We start from the raw sequence: 8,542 nt of genomic DNA, 5'->3' as shown, positions 1-8,542 counted from the left end.
CACAGGCAAGCACCCCCCCCCCAAAAGAGGGATCTGCTCTGGGTACCCAGCCCCACCCGCCGGACCTCCACCCACGCCCCGTGTGTCAGGAGGTCTCGGGGGCTGCAGGGGGGACGCTAGGGAAGCGTTGTTCCAGGTTCAAGGTACCCCCAAAGTGAGCAAGCCCCTCGAGGGCCTGACCCTTGTGGGGGCGGGGGGCGGGGGGCGGGGGGCGGCCTCCGCTCCCCGGGCCTGACTCCGGCGTCTCCGCCCAGGCGCTGAGCTCGGCAGCGGCCACCAGAGGGGAGCGCGTCCCTGCCGCCCCCGGGCCCTGGGCTGGGGCCGAGGACGGAAACGAGGAGTCCAAACTTGGAAACATCCCCCTGGAAACTGCTTAACCAGCAGCCTCAGGGGGTGCAGCCCGGGAGAGAAGTGAGAGTGAAGGGAGGGCAAAGGGAGCGGGGACAGCCAACTGCCCGGCTTGCATTCAGTCTCATGGGATGGTCTTGGGCGGCACAAATGCAGCCCTCTTGATTCAGGGAGAGGGGGAAGGAGCTTTGCCCTGCGAGTCTGGGTGCGCCCGTCACAAGGGCATGGGTGCTCGGCTCCGTGGTGCGCAAAGCTCTCCAGACACTCTGTTAAGTCGACACAGCAACCCGCACAAGGCTGGTATCTCAGCCTCCTCGCAGGGAGGAGGAAACTGAGGCCGAGAGAGCGAGTGCCCCGCTCAGCATCATGCACCTGGTGTGGGGTTACGCTGGTGTGAGGCGTCCGGGTGTCCTCACTTAAGGTGAGGAGGGAGAAAATCCGGGAGGCCCCACTGGGGATGTTTAGCCACCTGCCACACATAGGTCCATCCCCTGACACCTGCCGACCTCTGACCTTTCCTCCCCCTCTGCTGGGCGCAGGGCCCACCGGTCAACTTTCCGGGCCTTGGCTGGGGAGCTTCCTGTCTTTCAGAGCCCAGGGTTTCGCGAAACGCCCTTGTGTCTCTTCACAACCCCAGCCTCTTCCTTATCACAGGCCCCAGGCTTCTGGTCACCCGGGCCGGTGTCCTCGTCACACCTGTTGGGGGTCACCCACTGTGGCCGGGTCTCCTCTTCCCCCACCAATTTCATCCAGGTCAACAATAGAGACTGGTGTTGGTTCCCGTGTCCTTTATATAAACACCAGACCGTGTAGGAATGACTCTGGATAGAGTGTTTATGGCAGGGCCACGTCTCGGCCCCTTCTTTTTCACCTTCTACCTAACACATGTGACAACCTGAGGCAAAGCCTCCTGCCATCGTGGGAGATAAGTGTCCTCCCCATTTTTTTCTTTTTTTCTTTTTTTTTGAGTTGGAGTCTCACTCTGTCGCCCAGACTGGAATGCAGCGGCTGCTCCCGGCCACCGCAGCCTCGACCTGCTGGGCTCTGGCGATCTTTCCGCCTCAACCTTCCGAGTAGCCGGAATTACAGGCGCGCACTACCACGCCCGGCTGATTTTTTGATTGATTGTCGAGATGAGGTCTCGCTGCCCAGGCGGGTCTCGAACCCGCGGGCTCAGGCCATCCACTCACCTCAGCCTCCCAAAGGCGCGGGATTTCAGGCTGAGCCCCCGAACCCGCCTATGTCCTCCCCATTTTGATGACGTGCGTCTTCCCCTCCTAGTCCACAAGGTCCTTCCAACTGTTCCCGCAAGAGCTGCCGTTGACGGAATGCCAAGTCACACATGCCGGGCACTTCTTTCACACAGGTCACTAATTCTACACCAAGCCTGCCCGCAGGTACTATTAGATCTATTTCACGAACAAGGAGACTGCGGCTTGATGGGGACTGAGTGACTTACTCTGGGCACACACAGCATCACAGTCAGTAAATGGCAGAACTGGGGCCCCAACCCAACTCTGTCTTGGCCGCAACGCCCTGGATCTTTCAACAAACCACACAAGAACGGCCCAAGAGCAATCACACCGAAATCCAAACTGCTGTTTCGGGCAGACATCCTTCAGCCTCCTCACGGGTAAGACTTGCCTCGTGGGCTGGGCCAGCTACTGGAGACCGTGCATTATTCTGTGTTAATTGTGGGCCCTCCAGCTCCTGTCAAAGCCCGGCCAAGGCTGTTTATTATTCCTGCCGGGAAGGGAAGCCAACCAGCCCTAACGCCGTACTCTACACCCGTGACTCCCACATCCAGCCCGTGATCAGAGCTTTGTATTCAGAGCGACTGTGGAAAGCTGTCCTGTGAAGTACCTCTCACCATTTCATCATAACTGAAGGTACTGCCTGTTGCTGTGTCCCTTTCAAAAAGTTTCATGGATAAATTTCACGGAGGGGTTTTGGTGCTAGAAAAGAGGGTGCTTTTCTTAATAAACTCAACTGCTTTGTTCATCTGATTAGTGGGAGAGCTTGGTGTCATTCACTTTTGCGAGAACGGCCAGGAGGGTCAGAGTTGGTGCATGGTCTCAGTAATCACTTTACTTAGGGCCTTTTTTTGTTTATTCGGTTTTTTCTTTTGTTGTTGTTGTTGTTTCTTACTCTGTTGCCCAGGTTGGAGTACAGTGGCACGCTCACTGCCACCGCAGTCTCGACGTCCTGGGTTCAGGTGATCCTTCCATCTCAGCCTCCCAAGTAGCTGGGGACTACAGGTGTTTGCTACTGCAACTGGCTAATTTTTTTTTTTTTTTTTTTTTTTTTCTGTAGAGACAAGGTCACGCTATGTTGCCCAGGCTGGTCTCAAACTCCTGGGCTCAATCAGTCCTCCCACCTTGGCCTCCCAAAGTGTTGGGATTGCAGGCGTGAGCCACTGCTCCCAGCTGTGCACTTTGCTTAGGATTTCCTATGACGACTCCATGCACAATATCATTCCTCGAGTCCTGGGGTGTTAGTCATTTGGTCAGGTCCTATTCTTTGATTAGGAGCAGCTTCACATCTTTTTTGGAAGTATGCAAGGTATAAATAATAACTGCCTAGAACTAATATTAGAAAGCGTATTAGCACTGATTTCCAAGATGCATCTGCTTGGGGGTGAGGATTTCTCTTCTCCCATATGTGGTCCACAATCACATTCTGGATTTGGAAAAAAAAAAAAAAAACTAAGCTAAAAAATGTTGAGACTGAAGGTGCCCTCTCATTTTAAGTGAGTTTTTGTTTTTTTTTTTTAAGGATCAAAGTCTCCTCCTGTCACTCAGACTGGAATGCGGTGGCACAATCATGGCTCACTGCAGCTTTGAACTCAGGGGTTCAAGCAATTCTCCCACCTTAGCCTCCCATGTAGCTAGGACTACAGGCATGCACCACCTCTCCTGGCTATTTTTTTAATTTTTTGTAGAGTCAGGTCTTGCAATGTCGCCTAGGTTGGTCTTCAACTCCTGGCCTCAAGTGATCCTCCCATCTCAGCCTCCCAAAGTGCTGTGTTTGTAGACGTGAGCCACCATGCCTGGCCTTAAGTGAGTCTTTCAAGGCAGTACCTGGGGCATCCATATCCAGTAGACGCCCCCTTAGGGATGGTGCTGTCTAAAAGCCTAATGTTATGATTCCCCCAGGTGGAATGTATTTTTATGGACATACACCCTACCTACTGCCACAAGGACTGAAGTCACTGTCAGGCTGACTTAATAGCTTTCCTCCTCCGTACACCCACATCAGCTTACACATTCATCTACTTGAACACTTACTGCACTACTCTGTAGTTATTTATTTGCATGACTGTCTCCCACTAGCTAGTAAACCCCTTCAGTGGAGAAATCATGCCTTGCCAGCTCAGTATCTTCCTCCCCTCCCCCTTTCCCTAAAGACCAAGAGCCTAAAATACACCCAACACACAGGAGACTTGAGATCAATTCCAGTTGCCTTCTTCCTGCATGAAAGCTGCCATACCTCTCCATGTCCAATGAGGAAATCGGGAGGAATACTGACATTTTTGTTTTTTGAGTCGGGGTGTCACTCTCTTTCCCAGGCCGGAGTGCGGCGGCGCAATCATGGCTTACCACAGCCTCAACCTCTTGGGCTCAGGTGATCTTTCCACCTCAGCCTCCCAAGTAGCTGGGACTACAGGTGCCACCACTCCTGGCTATTTTTTAAAAATTTTTTGTAGTGACAGGGGTCCCACTTTGTTGCGTAAACTGGTCTTGAACTCTCCTAGGCTCAAGCAATCCTCCCACCTCAGCCTCCCAAAGTGCTGGGATGACAGGCTAAGCTACTGCACCTGGCCAAAATCGTTTTTTTGCATCCTCTAACTTCAATCCCAAACAGGTACAGATAGAAAACATCGTGTGATCTATTTGAGCCTGCCTAAAGGGACCCTTAGAGAGAATGTCTGATACCGACATTGCAGTTTGTGGTTTCGGAAGCTTTATCTACAGTTTCCTGCTCATGCCTCTGTGGTCCATCTCGGATGAGCCCTTCCTCATGCAGGCAGACACGCACATGCCCGCTCCTGCCCCTTATGCCGCGTGTTTCCCACACCACACCTCTCACAGCCAGAACCCGTGTGTTCATGTCCCTGTCATTGGTCGGTCCCGTTGCTTGTTTGTGCTCTGTCGGCAGGACCTGGAACCACTGCTGGCCCTAGCTGCCGGCGGAGTGTGACACATCGCTTCTGATCCTTGGTCGCTCACCTTGCCCCAGATGGCTGCATTGGAGCTGGGGTTTTTAGGACACAACGGACCACCACAGGAAACAGATGCCCAGAGGGGCCAGGTCAAGGTCACAAGTGAAACAAGCAACCATGTGTCTTGGCCAGCTAGCCCCTTTGCCGGCTCCTCTGTCACCTTGGCTCCCACCTTCTGTGTCCTCAGCCACACAGCCTAGCATCCTCCGGCCAAGCACTTGCCCTTGGTGGTCTGCCTGCCAATCACGCTGGCAGGTGTAGTCGAGGGCGCTAGCCAGTGGCATGACCCTGCCCCCCATCAGCATTGCCCTTCCAGACCCACAGCACCCAAGCTGCGCCCAATGGATGCCCAGCTGCGGTGAGAAGCTTGCGGCCGACCGTGCGTCCTGCCCTGCATGCACCCTGGCTCCCCGTCATCGGGCGTCAGGCCACCCTGAAGGACTCTGGAGGAGAAGTCGCATCAGTCCCAGCTGTGGATTCAGCGCACGCACGCCTGTGTTGTTTCGAACTCTGTTTCTAGGCGGATGACTCTAGCCAAATTGCCTCATCTCTGTGTCTTCATTTCCCCTTTGACACACGAGAGCAACACTTCTCTGAGGCCTGCATGAAGACACGGCAGCTGGCACAGGGCCTGGTCCCCTAGGGGCACCAGGGCCCCAGGCAGCTCCAGGAAGGTGAGGGCTGCCAGGAAGGGTTCGTGTTGTGCCCCAGACCAGAAAGATCATTCCACATCTACCAGGCCCCTGCCCAACCATGAGATACCGGCTTGTTGGCAATCCACAAGGACTCTGTGTTTTTTTCAGGGCTGATTGTCTCTGTCATTTGCTGGGGGAGTGAAGGGGGGAGGTGTCCCACTCCTGTTTCAAACCCCCCAACTGTGCTTCTGGCTTTAGAAACGGGAAGTAACGGGGCGTGGTGACCCATGCCTGTAATCAATCCCCCAGCACTTTGAGAGGCCTAGGCAGGAGGATCACTTGAGGTTAGGAGTTCAGGACCAGCCTGGGCAACAGAACAAGACCCCACCTCTACAAAAATTTAAAAAATTAGCTGTGCGTGGTGATGCGTGCTGTAGTCCCAGCTACTTGGGAGGCTGAGGCAAAAGGATTATTTGAGACCAGCAGGTCAAGGCCGCAGTGAGTGATTATCTTGCCACTGTACCTCAGTCTGGGTGACAGAGTGAGACTCCAACTCAAAAAATAAAAATAAGCCGGGCTCGGTGGCTCAACCTGTAATCCAGCGCCTTTGGGAGGCTGAGGTGAGTGGATTGCCTGAGCCCGAGGGTTCGAGACCCGCCTGGGCAACTTGGCGAGACCTCATCTCTCCGATAAATCAAAACAGCCAGGTATGGTGGTGCGTGCCTGTAGTTCCAGCTACTTGGGAGGCTGAGGCAGAAGGATCGCCGGAGCCCAGCAGGTTGAGGCGGCGGTGGCTGGAAGCGGCCACTGCACTCCAGTCTGGGCGACAGAGTGAGACTCCAACTCAAAACAAACAAACAAAAGAAACAGGAAGTGCCCAAAGGAGGTTGTGGGGAGGCAGCACCGTCTTCCCCTCCCTTCACCACCTTGGCCAGGAAGCAGGTGGTTTGCCAGCACAGACAGGCAGGCTGGGTGGCCTCTCCACAGCCCCATCTCTGATGGCTCAGTGAGCTGGGGAAAAGGCAGCCCAGGTCTACCAGGGCACAGCCTCAGGCCTGCAGCCTTCCAGCTCACCAGCTCCAGGCGGAGCCCTCTGAGGGCTGCTGCGTCTCAAGGGCTAGATTATTCAGAGCAGTAATCACAGTTTCCGTTTCTCGAGTGGAGGGCCTGGCTGATCACTCAGCACCATTCACGGCTACAAAGGGACCCCCTCCTGCGCAGGGTGGGAGGCTGCCGAATACCAGCAACGAGGGGGCTATTACAGCCAGCTCCAGCCAAAACAGCTGCACGGCAAACACGGGGCCATGTGAGGCCAGCAATGTAATTTGCATGGCACTTGTTTTTATTTGCTTCTACCCCCAATACAAAATATCCTCTAATCTTTCATTAACCCTGGAATTTTTCCTGTATTCAGAGGAGTTAAGAAATCGAATTTAAGCCGGGCTTGGTGGCTCAGCCTGTAATTCCAGCGCTTTGAGATGCCGAGGTGAGTGGATTGCCTGAGCCCGTGGGTTCGAGACCTGCCCGGGGCAACTTGGTGAGACCTCATCTCTACAATAAATCAAAAAACAAATTTGCTGGGCGTGGTAGCGCACACCTGTAGTTCCGGCTCCTTGGAAGACTGAGGTGGAAGGATCGGCGGAGCCCAGCAGGTCGAGGCTACGGTGGCTGGAAGCAGTCACTGCACTCCAGTCTGGGTGACAGAGTGAGACTCCAACTCAAAAAAAAGAAATAGAATTTAGGCTGGGTTATCCCAGCACTTTGGGAGGCTGAGGTGAGATGACTGCCTGAGTACATGGGTTCGAGACCAGCCTGGGCAACTTGGTGTGACCTTGTCTCTATAATAAACCAAAAAATTAGCCGGGCATGGTGGCATGCAACTGTGGTTCCAGCTGCTTGGAAGGCTGAGGCAGAAGAATCACCTGAGCCCAGCAGGTCAAGGCTGCGGTGACTGTGAGCATGCCACTGCACTCCAGCTGGGGTAACAGAGTGAGACACTTACTCAAAAAAAAGAAAGAAAGAAAAAAAAAGAAATAGAACTTAGATCGGGCACAGTGGCTCATGCCTATTATCCCAGCACTTTGGAAGGCCCAGGCGGAAGGATTGCTTGAGCCCAGGGGTTTGAGAACAGCCTGGACAGACATAGCAAGACTTTGTCGCTACAAAAAATTTAGCTGGGTGTGGAAGCAAGCGTCTGCAGAACCAGCTGCTCAGGAGGCTGAGGTGGGAGGATCGCTTGAACCTAGAAGTATGAGGCTGCGGTAAGCCATGACCTTGCCACTGCACTCCAGCCTGGGCAACAGAGTGAGACTCTGACTCAAAAAAAGAACAGACAAACAAAAAAAGAACTAGAACTTGTTCTATGCTGAAAGTTTAGCCTCAGGGCTGGGCTTCAGAACCAGGCCCTCCGATCCTTCCCAGGCCTCTAAGACACCATCTCCTTCTGTCCTTGTTCCTCCAAGATGAGTCAGCCGGCCTGCTCTGGTCATTCCCAGGGGAAACCTAGACACGGCTTGGGTGACCATGACTCCAGTGAGGGCAACGGGACCCTGGGTCGCTGCAGATGGTCCAGCCTACGTTCCCTCCCTGCCACCCCACCCCCGCCCTGTGCCCATGACTAGAGCTTTTTGTGTTCCTGGAGTTGGCACTCTGTCCGTTTCCTGCCCATAATGCTAGCTGTTGTTTCTGAGCAAATGGAACAAGTGACCAATGTGAACTTCGTGCAATCTGCAAACTGGAAACATCAGCAGGGAGGCAAGGGCGGCCCTGGCCGAGGTGGGGTTGCTGGGAGCTGGTGGGAGGGGCTGGGAGTGGAAGATCCGAGGGCCTCAGGGAGGCGGGCAAAGAGGGAGGCTTCCACCGGAGGCCCACAGACAGGCCCCGAGGCCCAGAGAGGCCCAGATGACGACACACCTCACAACCTCTCCCTCTTTTCACTTGCAGGAGGTTCACTCTTCGCCATGTCCTGACCCAATGAAGGGAGGCTGCACATGCCCTTTTATAAATGTCAGGTCAGGTGTTAAACCCTCCTGTGGTAACGCTGAAATGGATCTTAAAAAAACACAGGTCCGGCCAGGCGCAGTGGCTCACGCCTGTAACCCCAGCACTTTGGGAGGCCGAGGCGGGAGGATCACTTGAGCCCGAGAAGTTCAAGACCAGCCTGGGCAGCATGGTGAGACTTCGACTCTACAGAAAAAAATTTTTTTTTTTTGAGTTGGAGTCTCACTCTGTCGCCCAGACTGGAGTGCAGTGGCCGCTCCCGGCCACCGCAGCCTCAACCTGCTGGGCTCCGGCGATCCTTCTGCCTCAGCCTTCCAAGTAGCCGGAATTACTGGCA

The sequence above is a fragment of the Carlito syrichta genome, unplaced genomic scaffold, assembly GCF_000164805.1.
Source record: "Carlito syrichta isolate Samal-C Ts95f unplaced genomic scaffold, Tarsius_syrichta-2.0.1 Scaffold311678, whole genome shotgun sequence".
Taxonomy (NCBI): Eukaryota; Metazoa; Chordata; class Mammalia; order Primates; family Tarsiidae; genus Carlito; species Carlito syrichta.
The sequence above is the reverse complement of the archived record's forward strand: the minus strand, read 5'-3'. Positions refer to the sequence as shown.